The sequence below is a fragment of the Chlorocebus sabaeus genome, chromosome 8 (genome assembly GCF_047675955.1).
Source record: "Chlorocebus sabaeus isolate Y175 chromosome 8, mChlSab1.0.hap1, whole genome shotgun sequence".
In the NCBI taxonomy this organism is placed as follows: Eukaryota; Metazoa; Chordata; class Mammalia; order Primates; family Cercopithecidae; genus Chlorocebus; species Chlorocebus sabaeus.
The window spans coordinates 29,349,356-29,368,266 of record NC_132911.1 but is presented as its reverse complement, the minus strand read 5'-3'; the positions used below and the strand labels follow the sequence as shown (position 1 = coordinate 29,368,266).

At 44.2% G+C, this 18,911-nt stretch overlaps 2 long non-coding RNA genes across 3 annotated transcripts in view; one reads left to right on the top strand and one right to left on the bottom strand.

Moving 5' to 3' along the window:
* LOC119618876 (uncharacterized) overlaps positions 1 to 4,789 on the bottom strand; it is a 50,378-nt gene extending 45,589 nt beyond the window's left edge. For both annotated transcript variants that reach the window (XR_005235230.2, XR_012093826.1), the window contains exon 1: positions 4,519 to 4,789. This is a non-coding gene — a long non-coding RNA (uncharacterized lncRNA). The remainder of the gene's footprint in view (positions 1 to 4,518) is intronic.
* A 125-nt stretch (positions 4,790 to 4,914) lies between these two features.
* LOC103215560 (uncharacterized) overlaps positions 4,915 to 18,911 on the top strand; it is a 28,444-nt gene continuing 14,447 nt past the window's right edge. The window contains exon 1 of the long non-coding RNA XR_490198.3: positions 4,915 to 5,009. This is a non-coding gene — a long non-coding RNA (uncharacterized lncRNA). The remainder of the gene's footprint in view (positions 5,010 to 18,911) is intronic.

The window sequence follows — 18,911 nt, the reverse complement described above, 5'->3', positions numbered from 1 at the left end:
GAGTGAGACTCCATCTCAAAAAAAAAAAAAAAAAAAAAAATTATAACAAGCAGAAATTTCATATGCCAAAAGATGTGTTCCACAAGGATTGAGGCAACCCCCAAAGAGAAGAATCTGTCTTCCCAGTGCTAAGGACAGCCAGCCAGCTCAGGGCACCAGGGAGGCACCCACCTGTCGAAGAGCTGGTCCCTGCACATTATGGTCTCCATGGTCAACTCCATCAATAATCATCTAAGCGAGTGCCGCAAACACAGAGAGCAAGGCAAAGAAGAGCAAAGACCTTTTAGACAAAGGACACAACACTGAAGAGTATACAATGGATGAAGGAGACTGCTGTGCCCTGGCTCTCAAGAATTCAATCACTGATTTGGAGAAGAGGATATGGCTTCAAGAGCATCCTGGGGCATGTTAGAAGAAGGAACAGGAAGAAAGGCAGATGGCAAACATAGATGTCTGCTCCAGAGGAGGAAGAAGAGGAAGCCATGGAAGAAAATGTGGCTGTGCCCAGGCACGTGATCCAATGTCACAAGATTTCTGAGATTCCACAGCTAGTTTTGAAGCCAGGAACAATTACTCAAGGAAGTGATGCAGCAACCTGGTGTCATGAGTCAATCAGGCCCACTTTAGCCCTCAGGCCTTGGCTCATGTTCAGTGTAAGTGGAAACATGAGAGCCTCGTACTACGATTTCAGTTTGCCTTTTTTTAGTTTATTGAGTCCAACGTAAAAGCCGAAATCACAACGTAAAAATAATAGTCACATTCAAAAGGAACATTTTCTTGTTTCCCTATACTAGAAAACCGACCTTTAGCATGTGCCCAATTAAAACAAGGGCTTTTTCTTTTCTCTTTTTATTTATTTATTTATTTATTTATTTATTGAGATAGAGTTTCGCTCTTGTTGCCCAGGCTGGAGTGCAAAGGCGCAATCTCAGCTAACCACAATCTCTGCCTCCCAGGTTCAAGCGATTCTCCTGCCTCAACCTCCCAAGTGGCTGGGATTACAGGCGCATGTGCCACCCACCACGCCTGGCTAATTTTGCATTTTTAGCAGAGACGGGGTTTCTCCATGTTGGTCAGGCTGGTCTCGAACTCCTGAACTCAGGTGACCCACTTGCCTCGGCCTCCCAAAGTGCTGGGATTACAGGCCTGAGCCACTGCACCCAGCCTTTCTTTTTTTTTTTTTAAAGAAGAATGATTGGTGTTCTTCATATCATATACATAATATATACTTACTATGGAAAAAACAGTTGAATAAAAATTTTATTATTTTATCATACCCAAAGATTAGCCTATTGCTATATTCTTTATACATATATATGCATGTGTGTATACATATATAGAGATAAATATGTAAAATATAAAAATACATAAACATATGTGAATATATACACATGTACATTTATATGTGTATATATATACACACATACATTTGTATGTATATATATAAACACTATAAAAATAGGATTCTACTGCCCATTCTGTTTAGTAACCTTAAGCAGTGTAAATTCAAAGATGCCAAGATTTTATCTCTTTTTTTGCAACAATAATAATAACAAACAGAATGTGATTTTCTAAAATCCCTTTTCGGCAGAGATAATCATAAGTATTTGTTAAACTATATCAGTAACTGGGGGTGAGGGAGGTGAGTGAATACTAGTCCTTTGTAGGGAGTGGGCTTTACATTTCACCTTCACTGACTTGCCCAGCCTTACAGAAAGCCATGCAAGTATTTCATATGTCCACAGCTATGAGTCGGAAACTATTTGTCATCAGAACTGAGGAAGAAGAATGAGGTGAACAGGGTGGGCCTAATACAGGTACTGTAGGGATTATCCATTCGCAGAAGGGAGAGGGCAACAAACTCATTGTCACCTTCGGATACAGTCATGCATTGCCTCAGAGAAAGGCATCATTAGGTGATGTTGTGCAAACATCATGGATTGCCCTTACACAAACCTAGATGGTATAGCCTACTACACATGTAGGCTCTACGGTATAGCTTATTGCTCCTAGACTACAAACCCATACAGCATGTGACTGTACTGAATATTGTAGGCAATTGTAACACAATGGTAAGCATTTGTGACTCTAAACACAGAAAAAATACAGTAAAAATATCACATTATGGAACCACCATCATATCTGCAGTCTGTTATTAACCAAAATGTCATTACGCAGCACATGACTGTTTTTAAAGAACAAATGAGTCACTTAGGAAAGAACACATGAATCTTTTTTCATAATTACTCCCCATCACGGGTTCATTTTCCAATTCACTAGCTGTACTTTGAGCACATTCATTCAACAAATGGCAGACACGATGTTCTAGGTGCCGTTCTGGGTGCTGGTGACAGTGCAACACAGCAGAAAAACTCCCAGCCTCTTGGAGCTTACCTTCTAGTAGCGGGAGGCAAAGCAGAAATAAATACATGATATGTCGGATGGTAAGAATAATGAGGAAAATAAAGTAGGGAAAGGGATTGGGGCTGTCTGTAATAAGGGGTGAGATTTTAAACACTGGAGGTCAGAAAAGGCCTTACTGAGAATGTGAGCTTAAGCAAAGACCCAAAGAAAGTGAGGGAGTGGGTCGTGTGGCTGACTGGCCAATGACATTGCATGCAGTAAATAGCAAATGCAGAAGGCCCAAGGCAGGGCGTGCTCGGAGTATCCAAGGGATGTAAGGGAGCATCCAGCTCAGAAAGGCTGCCAGTGTGTTAGTACTCGAGAGAGAAGAGAGGGAATCAGAGAAGATGAGACTAGCCGAGAACAGAGGAGCCAGTCTGGGTAGGGTCTTGTAAGCTCCTGAGTGATTTGGGAAAACACTGAAAAGAGTTTGGACAAGAGGGCACCATGATCTGAGTTAGGGTCACTCTGGGAGCTGTTTTCAGACTGCAGCACCTGTAAACATAGATGGAAGGACCCCAGAAATAGGGACATCAAGCCTGGAGATGGCAATCATAATCAGGGAGAGGAGCCATTGGCGAAGCTGAATCTCCAGGGACAAGAGACCCATGGAGTGCAGTCTCCTTTACCCACGTGGTAATTCTCCTACACCACCAACCTTGGTTTGGACTCTTGGCAGCTGCGCATAACGTGGGCTCTCAGTCAGGCTTGTGGATAAATGGAAGAAGAGAGAGAGAACAAAAAGAATCCTGCTGATAGAGGCTGCTGGTCAGGACAGTGTTGGGCAGGCCTGGAAGGGAGACAGGTTGCAAACACAGGCTCCCTGTGCAGTGGGAAGAACAGCCTGCAGAGCTCCCATGTAGGGGAGAGCAAAGTCCTTGACCCCACAGGGGCCCGGGTGCCTGTTCTGATCATCTCCCCAACATGCATGCTTCATTCTGTCATCTGGACCCCTGGGGACATCCTCTTGGCTGCTCATTATGGTTTTACTTCTTTTTAATTCAGCTTCAGAGCTGTAAGGAGAGACATGGTATAATTAATGAGTTGAGCTTTTAGTTTTTGTCCCAGCTGCCAAGGCTACCTAGGTAAAGATGCTTTTGCAGTTTTTTTTCTATTGTTAAATATTGGTTTACTCTTCAAATTTTCCCCACTTTCCAATATCTATAGACTATACTTATGTATGCCCTTTAGGGTTTGCCATCTGTTGAAAAGCAAGTACAGATGAGGAAGGAGAGGAAGCAAAGATCAGCTAGGGCACGTTGTGGTTGGAAAATATGCCAGCTGTGATTCAATTCTAAATTTACTACAGGTTCATTGCAGAATTCAAGTCCCCTTTCTGTAAAATGGAGAAATAGTATCTTCTAATTTAACACAGAGAGATCCCATAAACACCCAGAGAGCAGTCGCTGCCTTCCTGTTATGAAGGCTATGTTTTCTACACTATTGGTCATCTATCTCTAAGGGCTTCTGGTGGGCCCGTAAGACTGTCCAAGAAACTATGATAGAGCCAAAAACACTTTCTACCAGTATCCCCACTGTGGTCAAATGATGGTCACAACATCTACTTACTGGTGAAGACTGCAACTTCCAGATTGCAACTGACTGCTGGTCTGTGGCATGACATATATATATCATCAGTCGGGCACGGTGACTCATGCATGTAATCCCAGCACTTTGGGAGGCCGAGGTGGGCCTCCCAAATATATATATATTACTTTTGAGATGGAGTCTCGCTCTGTCACCCAGGCTGGACTGCAGTGGTGCGATCTTGGCCCACTGCAGCCTCCACCTCCCAGATTCAAGTGATTCTCCTGCCTCAGCCACCTGAGTAGCTGGGATTACAGGCGCCTGCCACGAGGCCCAGCTAACATTTTGTATTTTTAGTACAGATGGGGTTTCACCGTGTTGTCCAGGCTGGTCTCCAACTCCCGACCTCAGGTGACCCGCCCACTTCGGCCTCCCAAAGTGCTGGGATTACAGGCATGAGCCACCGTGCCCGACTGATGATTAGTATTTTTATGTATTCTTAAACATATCTGTATTAATTTGCTATGGCTGGCACAACAAAATTCCACAGACTGGGTGACTTCAACAACAGAAAATATATTTACTCACAGTTCCAGTGGCTGGAAGTCTAAGATCAAGGAGTTCGCAGGACTGGTTTCTGCTGAGGACTCTCTCCTTGTCTTGTAGATGGCTACCTTCTCAGTGTGTCCTCAAAAGGTCTTTATTCTGCATACAACCATGTCTGTGACCAAATCTCCTCTTCTTATAAGAACACCAGTCATGTTGGATTAGGGCCTACTCTAAATAGCTTATTTCAGCTTAACTCTTTAAAGACTGATATGGTTTGGTTTTGTGTCATCTCCCAAATCTCATGTCGAATTGTAATTCCCAGTGTTGGAGGTGGGGCCTGGTGGGAGGTGATTGGATCATGGGGGTGATTTCTAATACTGTTTGAAAGTGCAAAGCACCTCCCCACTTCTCTCTCTCTCTCTCTCCTGCTCTGCCATGGGAAGATGTACCTGCTTTCCCCTCACCTTCCACCATGACTGTACATTTCCTGAGGCCTCTCTAGCCATGCTTTCCATACAGCCTGTTGAACTGTGAGTTAATTAAATCTCTTTGTTTCATAAGTTACCCAGTCTCAGGTAGCTCTTTACAGCAATGTGAGAATGGACTAATACAAAGACCTTATCTCCAAATACAACTATATTCTGAGATAACTGGAGGTTAGGACTTCAACATACGAATTTTGGGAGGACAGAACTCAGTCCATGATGAGATCTAATTTTCTATTTGACAAGCACCTGCTGAGTACTTGCTATGAGCTAGGCAGTTAGCCTAGCTGGTCAGGGCATAGTCAAAACTATACTGATTATGTTAATGAGCCAGTTGGCATAACCCTCCCCAAGGACAGGCAAGAGAGTATAGCAGAAGTGGAGTAATGCTTCCATCATTCTTGCTGAAGCAGCCCCAAGTACTTGTGGTAGGTGCACCAGGAGATCATTTTCAGCAATAAGAATGCTCCAGTTGGGAGACTGCTGTTAGACACAGTGGGCTAACCCAGGACTATAGTGTCCAGAGATGAGGGCTTCCTCTTTGAGCCACTGTAGGGGGCACAGTCCACTGGTGTTGGAGTCAGAATAGACTTGGGGAATATGGGCTTATAGGTCTTAAAGTGAAGGGGCCATATGAATACTTCAAAGATGTTAAGTGACGACATAAGTCAGTGCTTGGAATGACTCATCCATGGCCATATGACTAGCAGCTGTTGACCAAGTGTTATGGGAAGGTGAATGGAGGCAGGGGGATCAATATCTGACAGTTGAGGGTAAAAGACAGGACAGCCCAGACATTCGGTGGTGGATGAGAGGAATACCTAACTCCAAAGCAGAAGCCCATGAACACATTGAAACAACACTGGACACAGTCATGGGCTTTATTTTTGTATGCCTTAAACCTTTCATATTTATTATGTGATCTTATCCTCCCAACAAACTTGTTGAGTAAGTAGGGCAGGTATTACTAATCCTATAAGTTAAACAAGGCAATAAGGCCCAAGTCAGTCAAATGAGTGGCTAAGACCACACACTACATTAAATCAAAAGCTGTTTCCTGACTCCCATTCCTGAGTTCATTCAACTTTCAGCACTGAGACTGGTTGTGGGATTTGTCAGCAGTGATTTTTAGAAAAGCTCATGCAGTCCTTTTCGGCTTTGTGAGAGAAGGTGTTTTGGCTGGGTCTGAGCCCTGCCCAGCTGCTTGTCATATGTCAAGAATCATAATGCAGGGGTGAACCAAAGGCACCTCTTGTCCTTGAATATGCTGAGTGGTCATTAACTAGAATGGTTTTTGAAGGGAGACTTATGCTTGAGTCATGGCAAGGCAAAAGGAAGCTTTCGTCCCTCCCTCCCTTCGTTTCTTGTCTAGAGCTTAAAGGCAATGTCAAGCAGCCTACTCTATTCTATTTCACCTGGGCTACCTCTTTGGCCTTCCTTGGCTCCTAGACTCAAAGTCTCTCCCAAGCAAAAGATGCACCAACATTTCCAATCTAACTCCGAAGTCCTGAGGCTGCTTCCTCTGGGAAGCCCTTCTTGAGCCCCTAGACCTGAGGGAGCAGTCTATCCCTTCTGTTCCATAAACCCTAGCACTGTCATAGCACCAGAAGCTTTGACTGGCAATTGCCCATTGGCCTTTCTGGGTTTCCTATGAGACTGTGCTTCTCATGGACAAAGGCTAGTCCTTCTGGATCACAAATTTACTCCCAGGGTGACTACAGTGATCCAGGATACTCCCTTGAAGGAATGGAAAGAGGAAACAAAAAAGTGAGGTTTTACAAGATCTTCACTCCTGCCTCCCCCAAATTCCACTCCAGCTGTAGGTTGTCAGAAGAAAGAAGTAAGGGAGTGTTGATCATTCTTTGCTGAAGCTGATCTATGGTGGTTCCATTATCGTTATGATTCTCAAGAAACTTGGACAGAAAGGGTGTGTGGAGAGAGGCAAATAAGGGCCACCACAAAGATCGCTTTCTTGGAAGGAAAGGAAGGTGGAAACCAGAGGGATCCTTTCTCTGACCTTGGAGGATAAGTGAGGAAATGGAATTTCAGTGGAACGGTGGTAACAGCTATTGATCATGACGGAAGCTAAAAGGGTTGGGTCATGTCTGCCATGGCTCATCTTGGCAGTTGCACTCGGATATGGCCTGCACTATTCAGAATCTGAGTTTGGACTCTGAACCATTATCAAAAGCCTGAATGAACCAAATATAAACATGCAGAATGCAAATTCCAAGAAATAAAAAAAGTGATGATATTTATTAAAACCCCAAGGCAAATAGTATTTAAAGGGGACACTGATATACACAGGACTGCTGTCACTTCCTCACTCTAAAATAGAGCCTGTTCCAGCTCATCTCACACATGACTATTATGTAGAACAAGCCATAAAATATGACCATAAAGCACTTTGCACACATAAAATGCTACATGGCAAATCCTTACTACTACTTCCCATCATTTAATATCTGAAAATAAATGTCTACCAATCATAATAATTTTATGTGACTTTGATGGGTGCTGGCTCTTACCAAACATGGAAGTAGAAAATGGGCTATCTGTGGAAGGCACAGTTTTACCTTGTAGGTAAAACTGCCTTGCTAGAACATATGTTTGTGTCCTTCATATTGAAAAAAAAAAAAAGTTTGCCTGTCTGGAAGATTCTGTAGGTAGATAAAATGCTTTACTTGACATTTCCCCCCAGACCCTATCACACAGTAGGTAATTATTATAATATGTTCATTGAATGACTTAATGGTTGCATGAATTGATGATTCAAGATAAACTAAGGGTACAAGCTTCTGGGTAGAATGGGAGCCATCAAACACTGTCCCTAACCCGGACACACACATTGCTTTATGACTGGAGTAGGATCATTGGCATTGTTAGGGAACTGGTCCAACTTATTTCTATATTATGCATTTCTTCAGAGGTTAGGACTGTCAGGTTTAAATCTTTTCCTCTCATGCACTATAAAAACTGTTTTTATTTTGCATTCGTGACTCAGTTAGCCATATTCTTGGAAAGTGTTGGCACTATTTCATTGTTCAGATTAGGATCCTCTTCACTTTGTTCCCCACCCAAAACAAAACAAAAACAAAAACCACCACGGTTCATACTCAACATCAAACTCCTCGTCTCTAAAGAGTAGGGGCTGGTCCAAATGCCTCCTTTCTACTTAAGACTCCATGATTTTGTGAGGACACCTCAGTCTAGTGCCTGTCAATGGAATAGATTTATTTTAAGAAGAAAACAGGTTGGGGAAGGAGCTGCTGGGCAGCTTCAGTCATTTAATACTGTGCTTGACAATATAATTCACCTTGTGCTCCTTCCTGAATCACAGCCTCCAATATGCTGCGTGCCCCTGACAGCTGGGGCACCATTTGCTGAGTTGAGGCAAGATATGCATTTTGCAACCACTCTATCTCACCCACGCAGGAAACCATTCACCTTCTGGCTGACCTAGCAACCAAATCATAAGCTCAACAGAGAAGCCGGGTGTGACGTGGAAGCTTAGAGGGGGAAAGAACAAGATTGCTTTATGCAGGTTATTGTCCAGATTTATTTATGGCCCTTAAGTTAGACCCCCTCCACATGCTGTTGGCTGAGAAAGAGAGGGCTGCTATTTAGCAATAGGATGATTTTTTGAAAAATCCTTGAAATGATTACATATTCCCAAAATTCAGCTTGTAACTGTTTGACAAAACACAATGCCTGTATGTGTGGTCATTAACTACAACGATCTGGGGCATGAGGCAGGATGTGGACACACCACACACTCCTACTGAGATTACAGTCAGGAGCTAGGCATTGCTCTTCATTTTGAGTTTAAAATAAAAAAGACAAGACTGACAAATGAAATATTAATATGGAGCACCCGCCAACAGGTTCATAAAAATTAAGTACTCCTTTTGCCTTTTGCCTCCTCTGCATGGTTTCTTTTTTTGGAATCAAACCAGCTCTCCTTGTCATTATCCAATCGATATGGCCGATGGCAATCCTGGGCACTTGGAAACGATGTCCATGTGCTCTCCAGCAGCTGCCATCCATCTCTTGCTTTTCCTTAATTTCTGCTGACAAGCATGTTTGCTCCCACAAAAGGCTTAGATTTGTAGGATAAAAGCATTGGGATTGTGTCCATTTGACCTAAATTTGGGGATGTGGTGACATTTTGATGAGATTTGCTCGTCATAAATCTTAATTGATAGGACAAAAGCAAAACCTGAGTGACTGAACATTGACTGGCTCCATCTGTGCTGGGAAATACAGGTACAGAGGGGAGCATTCGAAGACTGCAGCTCTCTGATGTGTATGTTTATTGGAAAACAGTGTGGAGAAAAGAATGGTTATAACAGTAAGCTATAACAGTAAGCAGCCAAGAAAGGAGAGTATTGACAGAGGAAGGAGGTAGGTGAAGGAGATACTAGGTTTCCCCACTTTATCACTTCTCTCCTTCTCCATGCAGAGCAAGAGACATCACTGTGGCTTGGTTCCGTAGATGTACTTCTGTATGCTCTCCTACACTGCAGAGACATCCAAATGTCTTCAGCTGATTAAAGTCAATAGGTAAGTTTGGGGCCAGGTGCCTCTAATCCCAGCATTTTGGGAGGCAGAGGCCAGAGGGTCACTTGAGGCCAAGACTTTGGGACCAGCTTGGGCAACATAGTGAAACTCCATCTTTGTGGAAAAAAAAAAAAAAAAAAAAAAAAAAAAAAAAACTAGCTTGGCATGGTGGTGTGTGCCTGTGACGCTAGCTACTTGGGAGGCTGAGGTGGGATGATTGCTTGAGCCCAGGAGGTTGAGGCTGCAGTGTGCCATGACTGCACCACTGCACTCCAGTCTGGGTGACAGAGCAAGACCTCATCTCTAAAAAAATATTTTTAAATTTAAAGAAACAGGTAAGTTTGAGGTGTCAGGTTGTCAGCATCACACATGGTGCAGTAATTAACGAAGGTGACTTGTGAGCTGCAGAGTCCATCATGAGGCTCTTCTCGTGAGACTTGGTCAGCCACAGGCTCTCCCAGTGGGATGTGTTGAAGCCCCTCTCCACCCTGTCCCTGCCCTCCCAAACAATGAGAGTGCTGCTGGGCCATATGCAAGAAGCCCTGAATGGTAACGTCTGACATCATGTGCTGTCCTGGGCACCAAGGGGGTGCCTTGATGGTGTGTCCATCAGATTGGAGTCTTCCTTCAGCTATTTGACTGGATTTCTCTTCCAATTCCAACTTCACACTATTCATTTCCCCATTGGGCTTGAAGGTCTGTTTTGCACCCTAGGCAATTCGATGGAGACTGACAACCAGCCTGGTCTCACCCTGCCTGACCGATTCTCCTGGGGGAGCATAGTCCCTGAGATGACTGAGACTCAGGGCGTTTATCTCCACTTTGATGCTATTTCTACTTCATCCTGTGCCTCTAATGACCAAAACAGTCAGTAGACAGAGTCCTACTTGATCCAACCTCATGAGAAAAAGACTTCATTCTTCTTCAAATGTCTTGAGGACACATGTGTCAACTATCTGAGGTCCTTGAAAGAGAGTCTAAATTCAGGTATGGGATATATCATGGTGATCAAGTTAATCTGCCTAATTTCTCTTCTCCACATGTCAGCAGATAATAACTGGATATAAGTAAGGAAGACACTTGAAGGTTTTTAAGAGGACAGTGTGTGTTTCAGACATAGCCTCTCAGCTGTGGCAGGGGAGAGGGGTTAGGTGGAGGATAAAGGACAAGGCTTGGGAAGGTACAGATGGAGACAGAGGGTCCTGAACACAAAGTGAGAAGCCAGGCTGTTCCATTGCCCTTTTTAACCCTTCCCTGCTGGGGCACAGCTTCACAGGGCAGGGTACAGTGCAATTCTGACACCAACTACCACAGTTGGTGCAGACTTTCCTGGTTGAAAGCACAGGTCCCCCAAAAACCCCCACCCTTCAGACCCCAGCCACAAGCCCTGGGGTTTCCAGGCCACCCACACATGATTGAAATACAGGCTACATGATCGATCTTGTCTGCAGCCTTCCCCACTTCCCCAGCCCCTCTAAGCATATGATTGGCGTTTCTGGCCTGGATAGTCCCTATCCTGAAACTGTCAAGGGCACAGTCACCTTACCTCATCAGCATGAACTCAGGCCTGGCCTCAGGGGCCCACCATGAGTACCAAAGACACTCCTATCGCTCAGAACATTCCAAGGGTTTAGAAATTCCCACCCAGGAACGTAGACAAAGACCAGCCGCATTCTTTACTGTAGAACGTCTGCCTTTCTCCTCTCTGCAAAGCCAGATGGGCTGTGAAGCAATCAGCTTCAACCAGCGGCTCTCATCCCTCACCAGTTACAAATGGGCTTCCTTTTGCAAAACTGGAATTGAGACTTAAAAACAGGGGCCAAGTCACATTTTGTTTTACAAACTTGCTTTACCATGGGATTTCTTTTAGCTCAAACTCCCCAAGGCATTTAAAATCTAATAATAACTGCACTGCATTTGTGTGCTTGCCGAGAGGCCGTTCTGCACATGGAGAGCACAGTTCCAGTCCCAGCTTGTGGTTTCTTGGCAGAGGGACCTTGTAGGGGCTGCCTTAGGGTGTGTGGCCCTAGGAAAATATTTTTACAGCGTTTCATCTCTACACAGAAATTTGAGTTACCTTAAAATCATGGTGTCAGCACCATTCTAGTGCCTCACACAATCTCATGAAAGGATACTCTGCCGGCTGGCAGGCATGATCTGCTTAGTGGGACACCCTCTTGGATCTGGGTCCAACTGAGGACCCTGGAACAACCCCATAGGTGCAGGTCTTTAAGCTCCTTGGGTAGCTGGTCACCCCAGTGAAATGGGGTAAATAGAGTATTGGAGACACATGAAGACCAAGGCCCCCAGGGCTCCCACACTCCTTAGGGATGGGAAGGCCTAAGGCATGCAGCACAGCAGCCCCACCTCCACAAGTCCCTTGAGTTTGCCAGGGTGTCAGGATGTTTCTGGACATTGGACAAATTCCTTAATCTCTGTGTGTCTCTTTCCTCATCTGTCGAATGGAGGTTATAATAGCAATGACTCAGGGTTAATGGGAGGACAGAACCAAAGTAGAGCCTGGTGTAAAATAAGTGCTTTTTTAAGGTGTTAATTCTGATTCTGTTTTATGGTTTGTTTTTTGTTTTTTGTTTTTGAGTCTTGCTCTGTCACCAGGCTGGAGTGCAGTGGAACAATCTCGGCTCACTGCAACCTCCGCCTCCTGGGTTCAAGTGACTCCTCTGCCTCAGCCTCCCTAGTAGCTGGGACTACAGGTGCATGCCACCATGTTTTATGGGTTTTTAAAAAAATTAAATGTTAACCTTTAATCCACACAACTCTCTAAATAACTTCCTGTTTTAATTCACATTTCACTGATGAGGAAATTGGGATTTTTAGAAAATTAAAGTAATGTATCCAAGGTCACACATATATCTGGTAAGTGTCTGACTCAGAATTTGAGCCCAGTTAAATATGACTCTAACACCCGATTATTTTGTGATATGCTCCACTATCCCTCAATTGCTCAAAAGTCAAATTTATATTATCTTTAAAAAAATCATGGCTAATGCATACAAAGGCACGTTTGTGTGGCCTGATATCAGCATGGGGGTATTCTTTCTGGAGTGCAAGCTGCAGATAACTTTGGCTGCTAGAGGATCTTCTAGAAGCAGGAGCTGTGTGGCAGAATAGAGTCTATAATGCCAGCTTATTAGCAAGTATGTAAACACCAAGAAAGTGACACTACAAGTATTTCTCAACCCAGCACCCAGTGCCACAACCTGCCTTCCTTTAGGGACTAACAGAACTACATCCAACCTTCCCTGTAGGCTCCACTAAGCACTGGAGGTTCCTCTGTTCCTGCAATCCCCTGGGGGATGTTTGAACATCCTATTCTTCAGCCTTGGCTTTGGGAGTGTGGCATTTACAAAGGAGCTCCCAGCCAAGCTTAGGTATGGGGAGGAATCACTTAGCAGCCTGCCTATGAACAGAGTTAAAAAGGGAATAGATAATTCCAGGAGCAGCCTGAAGGCAGTTTCAGCCGAAGAAGGGCACATTAAGATATAGAAGAGAACAACTGGGTATATATCCGAAGGATTATAAACCATGCTGCTATAAAGACACATGCACATGTATGTTTATTGTGGCACTATTCACAATAGCAAAGACTTGGAATCAACCCAAATGTCCATCAGTGACAGACTGGATTAAGAAAATGTGGCACATATACACCATGGAATACTATGCAGCCATAAAAAAGGATGAGTTTGTGTCCTTTGTAGGGACATGGATGCAGCTGGAAACCATCATTCTCAGCAAACTATCACAAGAACAGAAAACCAAACACCGCATGTTCTCACTCATAGGTGGAAACTCAACAATGAGATCACTTGGACTTGGGAAGGGGAATATCACACACCGGGGCCTATTATGGGGAGGGGGGATGAGGGAGGAATGGCATTGGGAGTTATACCTGATGTAAATGACGAGTTGATGGGTGCTGACGAGTTGATGGGTGCAGCACACCAACATGGTACAAGTATACATATGTAACAAACCTGCACGTTATGCACATGTACCCTAGAACTTAATAATAATAATAAAAGAAGTTAGAGGAATCCACAAAAGTGAAAGAAGTCATTGAAGTTGGGAAGAACCCATTAGCTTGGGCCCTTGGGCACAGCTAAGAATATCTGTTCCAGGTGCAAATTCCAAGCCACATACTTAGAGATTTGGAGCAGACAAGCTAAGAAGAAAGGCAGGGAAAAGAAGTCACTTCTACAGCAACCAGAAGAAAGTTATCCAACCAGGGAACCTCCCTGTTAGAACTATTCCAGTTATACCAATGTCAAGGACATCGCCAGTGAGTTCAGAAATTTAGTAGCCAAGGAAATATCTAGAACCTCTAGAAAACTGACGTTCTAGATCAGTGAAACTGGAAGCACCTCAGTTGTGATTCTGACATAGGTAGGAAGGGATGAAAAAGACATATTTTTGTGACTTTGTGGGTCTGTGCAGAGCAAAACAGTTTCAAATGTTTCCACAAAGCAAAATGATTCCTCTTCTGAAAACTGAATGTGAGAAGCACCACCAACATCCACCTATGCAAACCTTCAGGCGATTGAGCCATGTCAGGATAAGTATAATCTGGCATTTTTATCTTTGATTCGGAGGTGGTCATAAAGACCTTTTCAAAGAGGTAGGAAATGAGGCTGGTGAGAGCAACTGTGAATGGGAAATGTCAGGATACCAGAGATAGTGCAAATGAAACAGAATTGAGCCAAGAGCTGCAGCAGGTAACTTCAAAAGTCTAAGGTCATCCAATCTCCCTCCATGGGGGTGTGAGCTTTTCAGCAACGAGAGACTTTGCAGCTCACATTTCCTGGGGAATTAGTCAAGGTCATATGGGCTGCCTGGAGGTAAAAAGGACGCTGATCACTAAATCTCCTTGCTGATGAGGAGCTGGATCTGAGAATGCAATCCAGCCATGAGTTCTGGAAGGTTTCTATGACTCTCTCCACTCAAAATTGGGTGCTGGCTATGGTGTCATTGACATTTGTCTTCACAGTTCTTTGCCCTTTCTCTTTCAGCTCCTAACAGGACCCACTTCTACCCCCCAAACACTAGGCTCTCTCACCATGCAAGGCCTCCATTCATGGAGCTGACTGAGAAGGCAAATAATTTATGCTCAATGTTTGGTCATTTAAAGCATTGCTTTCCTATCCCCGGAAATATCTTTGTTGCTGCTCTTGTTTTTGTTAATAATAGTAATTAGATACAAAAAACAATGAATGTATCAGGAGGGGATGTGAGGGAGCCTTCCCTCTTCCTTCAACCCCCACTGAGTTCTAGTGCTAATCACTCTGGGTTTAAAGCCAGGAAGCTCAACTTCTAGCCTCTGCCACTTAGGACACCGTGTGATCTTCAACAAATCATGTCACCTCTCGGGAGGCTCATTATTCTCATCTAGAATGAGGAGGAGAGGATGGTTTCCAAAAATCTGCTTCAGAAATCTTCTAAATTCTATGAGCTGCCTGTGAGTGAAAGCCAGACCTGTTAGCATGTCTTGGGTCTAATTCCACAGAACAGCCCAGGGGGTGTGCAGTGCCTTGGCCAATGTCTATTAGGTCTACAACCCATTCTCCCTGAGAGTGAGACAGGAAAGCCAGTGGGAAACGTTACAGAGCCCACCACGCTGGCCTGGATTGTATGAGACTGTGGCCAGAAACGAGGATTTCAGACATGGTCATTGACGTGAGCAAACTTTTGCCTTCTCTACTCATTGAGATAAAGGCAGCAGGAAAAGAATGGCCACGCACCCTGGGAGGCAGCCCGGCTCCACGTGGGCCCAGTGGAATATTTGCTGGCCTATTTGGAAGTTAGAGAGAAAAGATGATGAAAGTAAATACTATTTAAAATTTTTTTCTTTTTCTTTTTCTTTTTTTATTTTTTGAGACAGAGTCTGGCTCTGTCGCCCAGGCTGGAGTACAGTGACGTGATCTCAGCTCACTGCAAGCTCTGCCTCCCGGGTTCACGCCATTCTCCTACCTCAGCCTCCCGAGTAGCTGCGACTACAGGCGCCCGCCGCCACGCCCGGCTAATTTTTTTGCATTTTTAGTAGAGACGGGGTTTCACCATGTTAGCTAGGATGGTCTCGATCTCCTGGCCTCATGATTTGCCCACCTTGGCCTCTTGAAGTGCTGGGATTACAGGCGTGAACCACTGCACCCAGCCTAAAAATTTTTCTTTCAAACAAAGCCTAGTCCTCTCCCCAGCACTTATTTTTTATTGTTGTCATTATTATTATTATTAACAGCTCTGGTGACCACAGATTCCATGCCAGGAGTCGTTTTGCTCAAGAAGTACTTTCCTGGTCCGTGTTAGGTTTTTCATAACAGTCAATGATGAAAAGTCTTGACAGCTGCTGTTTGCATTGTAGGTGGGGACAGGTGAGTTGACATGGAGTTGTTTGTGCTTCTTTTGTGCAAACATTGAATAACAGTTACCTTCAGTTGAACTTTACCGGGTCAAGTAATTCCACTTTAATAAAACCTAACTCAGGCTTCCCATTAAAACAGAGGTGAAGAACTAGGGGCACCTTGAGCTAAGGAGGAGAGAGGCCTAAAGTTGGTTTTACTGGCACCCAAGAAACCATCATTCTTCCTTTCTTGAGCTCAAAGCACTTGTTTTTGCCCACTAATTAATTACTAGGAGGTGATTTGAACCCGTGGTCATGCCTATTAGGTATAAGGCTTCTGACACAAGACAGATTCAGTAATCACTGCCTGGCATTTCCAGTTGAAAAGGGCCCATCCCAAAATTAGTTATAGGATACCTCTCAAGGCGTCCGTGAGAGATCCAGGCAGCATCTCCGAGGAGAGCGTTCAATCTAACCTTAGGGCAGGGGAAGGGCCTTATTTTGTGATATTGTGCTTTGTCCCCGTGACGAGTCATTTCTTTTTCTCTGCTAATTTATTTCTGCTCTAGGTGAAATCCTCCAGTATGTGGCCCTTCCGGGAGGACCTTCCTGTTTGGCACGCACAGCCAATGAGCTGTGAAGCACTTGCAGAGCTCAAAATAGAAAGTCTGCAAGCACACTGCTCCCCAGGGCCTAGTCTGCGCCTGCTTGCTCAGATGCAGGAGAGTGGGGCTAGAAGGGCCGGCTCCTCCGAGAAGGCCAGGCACCTCTCAGGGGTGGGCCTCGGCGCAGAAGGAATATGACTGCTAAGTCACCACCCTCATAGTTCTAGAAATCATTTCAGATCTCTGCCAAATGCAACATTATCACTGAGCCCTGGATTCCCGCCCCAATCTAATATCAAGACAAAGTTGATTGCTTTCTAAGATTAAACAAGCTAAACACCCAAATTTTAGGATTTCTGAGGGTATGAAAGGTACTTGGTTATTATCACCATCAGAGAGAGCTATTAAGAGGAAAGAAGGGGAAGAGCTTTGAACAAACAAACAAAAGCCTTTCTCCTGCTCTGCTAATCCACCTTGAGATATGACTCATGTTGGGTTGCCCTGGTAACCATGACATCAGAAGAGGGACTGTGTGTGTACGTGTGTGTTGGCGGGGAATCCTTTCACACGTCCATCCTGTGCCTCACCCTGTGAGTGCCGTGAGCTGACCCCGCCTGCACAGACATCTCCCTTTTGCACCTGGAATCATTTTGCTGTTGCAGGATCTCACCACGGGCTGCTTGTCATTGATCATTTTCTTGGGGTGAGCAGTTTTGATGGACAGGGTGTCTGTCAGTGGCCCACGGGCACCCCGAGTATGATCAGAGGCTCTGCTAGCCTCTTTCTCTGTCCCCTCTCCAGCTTTCCTGATGGGGTCTGTGGTTTGTCCTCATCAAACGAAGACTGCCGCAGCCCCAGGGTGGTTTTAGTTTTGGGGAAGTCTGGTCTGTCCTCCCAGGCTGTGAGTCTGGCCCTGTATAATGACAACCAGGTGGGCACATTGAATCAGAATTAGAAAAAGCATCACCAGCTGGGGAAGGGGGTGTAGACTGTGTGGGTCCCTAGCCTGCCTTTTTTTTTATCTCTAAGTCCAAAGAGAAACTCCTCTAATCCCTGGTTTGCTCTGGAATGCCAGCTGCAGAGAAACAGCCACAATAGTCACTTGTAAAGAGAGGCCCTTTCTTTGAAGCGGAATTTGCAGCCATGGCTAAACATTCAGGTGAAATCACATTACAGCAAATCCTTTCAGGCCGAAGTGCCTCAGCAGAGCTATTCTATCCCCTGGGAAGACTTTGGGATTCAGCGAATGCTCTGCAATGAATGATCCTGTGCAGTGATGATTTTATGTGGGTCTAGTCCAATAACTGTTACCCATACTGTGAAAAGCTCTGTAAAATGAGATCTGTCTGAGAATAACTTGTATCCAAGAAGTGGTGTTATTAAAGGGCAATATGGGGACCAGGCACGGTGGCTCACGCCTGTAATCCCAGCACTTTGGGAGGCTGAGGCAGGCGGATCATAAGGTCAGGAGATCGAGACCATCCTGGCTAACACTCTGAAACCCCACCTCTACTAAAAATACAAAAAGTTATCCGGGCGTGGTGGTGGGCACCAGTAGTCCCAGTTACTCGGGAGGCTGAGGCAGGAAAATGGCGTGAACCCAAGAGGTGGAGCTTGCAGTGAGTCGAGATTGTGCCACTGCACTCCAGCCTGGGCGACAGAGCAAGACTTCATCTCAAAAAAAAAAAAAAAAAAGAAAAAGAAGCAACATTGAGCAGTTAAAAAATTGACCAGTTACAGGTAATGTGACTTTAGGAAAGTATCTTTAATTCTATGACCTCAGTATATTTTTAATAAGTTTATATTTAATGATGAGGCTAGTAGCACTTTTCAGGGTCTTGGTGAGAATTCAGGGAGACAGTGTGGGAAAGTGCTTCGTGATCTGGGATGGGACATTCCAACAGAGGCTATTACCGTTGCTTCAGATGAGATTTGAATCCCAGCCAATACAAGTACATCAAAATGCTGGATGTTGACATTGTCTTGTCATGAGAATTGTAATGTCTTCCATTATTCCATGAACACTATCAAAAGAAAATTTTGAATTTTTTTCTAGCTTCATTGAGGTATGATTGACAAACAAAAATTGTATGTATCTAACATGTACAGTGTAATGATTATATATATATGTGTGTGTGAATATATGTATGTATAGTGGAATTCTTACCATAATCAAGGTAATTAGTATTAATCTCACAGTTACCCTTAAATTTTTTCTTTGCAGTGAGAACACTTAAGATCTACTCTCTTAGCAAATTTCAAGCATACAATGCACTATTATTAACTATAGTCACCATACTGTACATTAGATCTTCAAAACATATTCATCTTATAACTGAAAGTTTGTACCTGTTGATCTCCTTATTTCCCCCACTTAAAATTTGTAATTTTATTTTGTTTATTTAGTTCTTTTGAGATGGACTC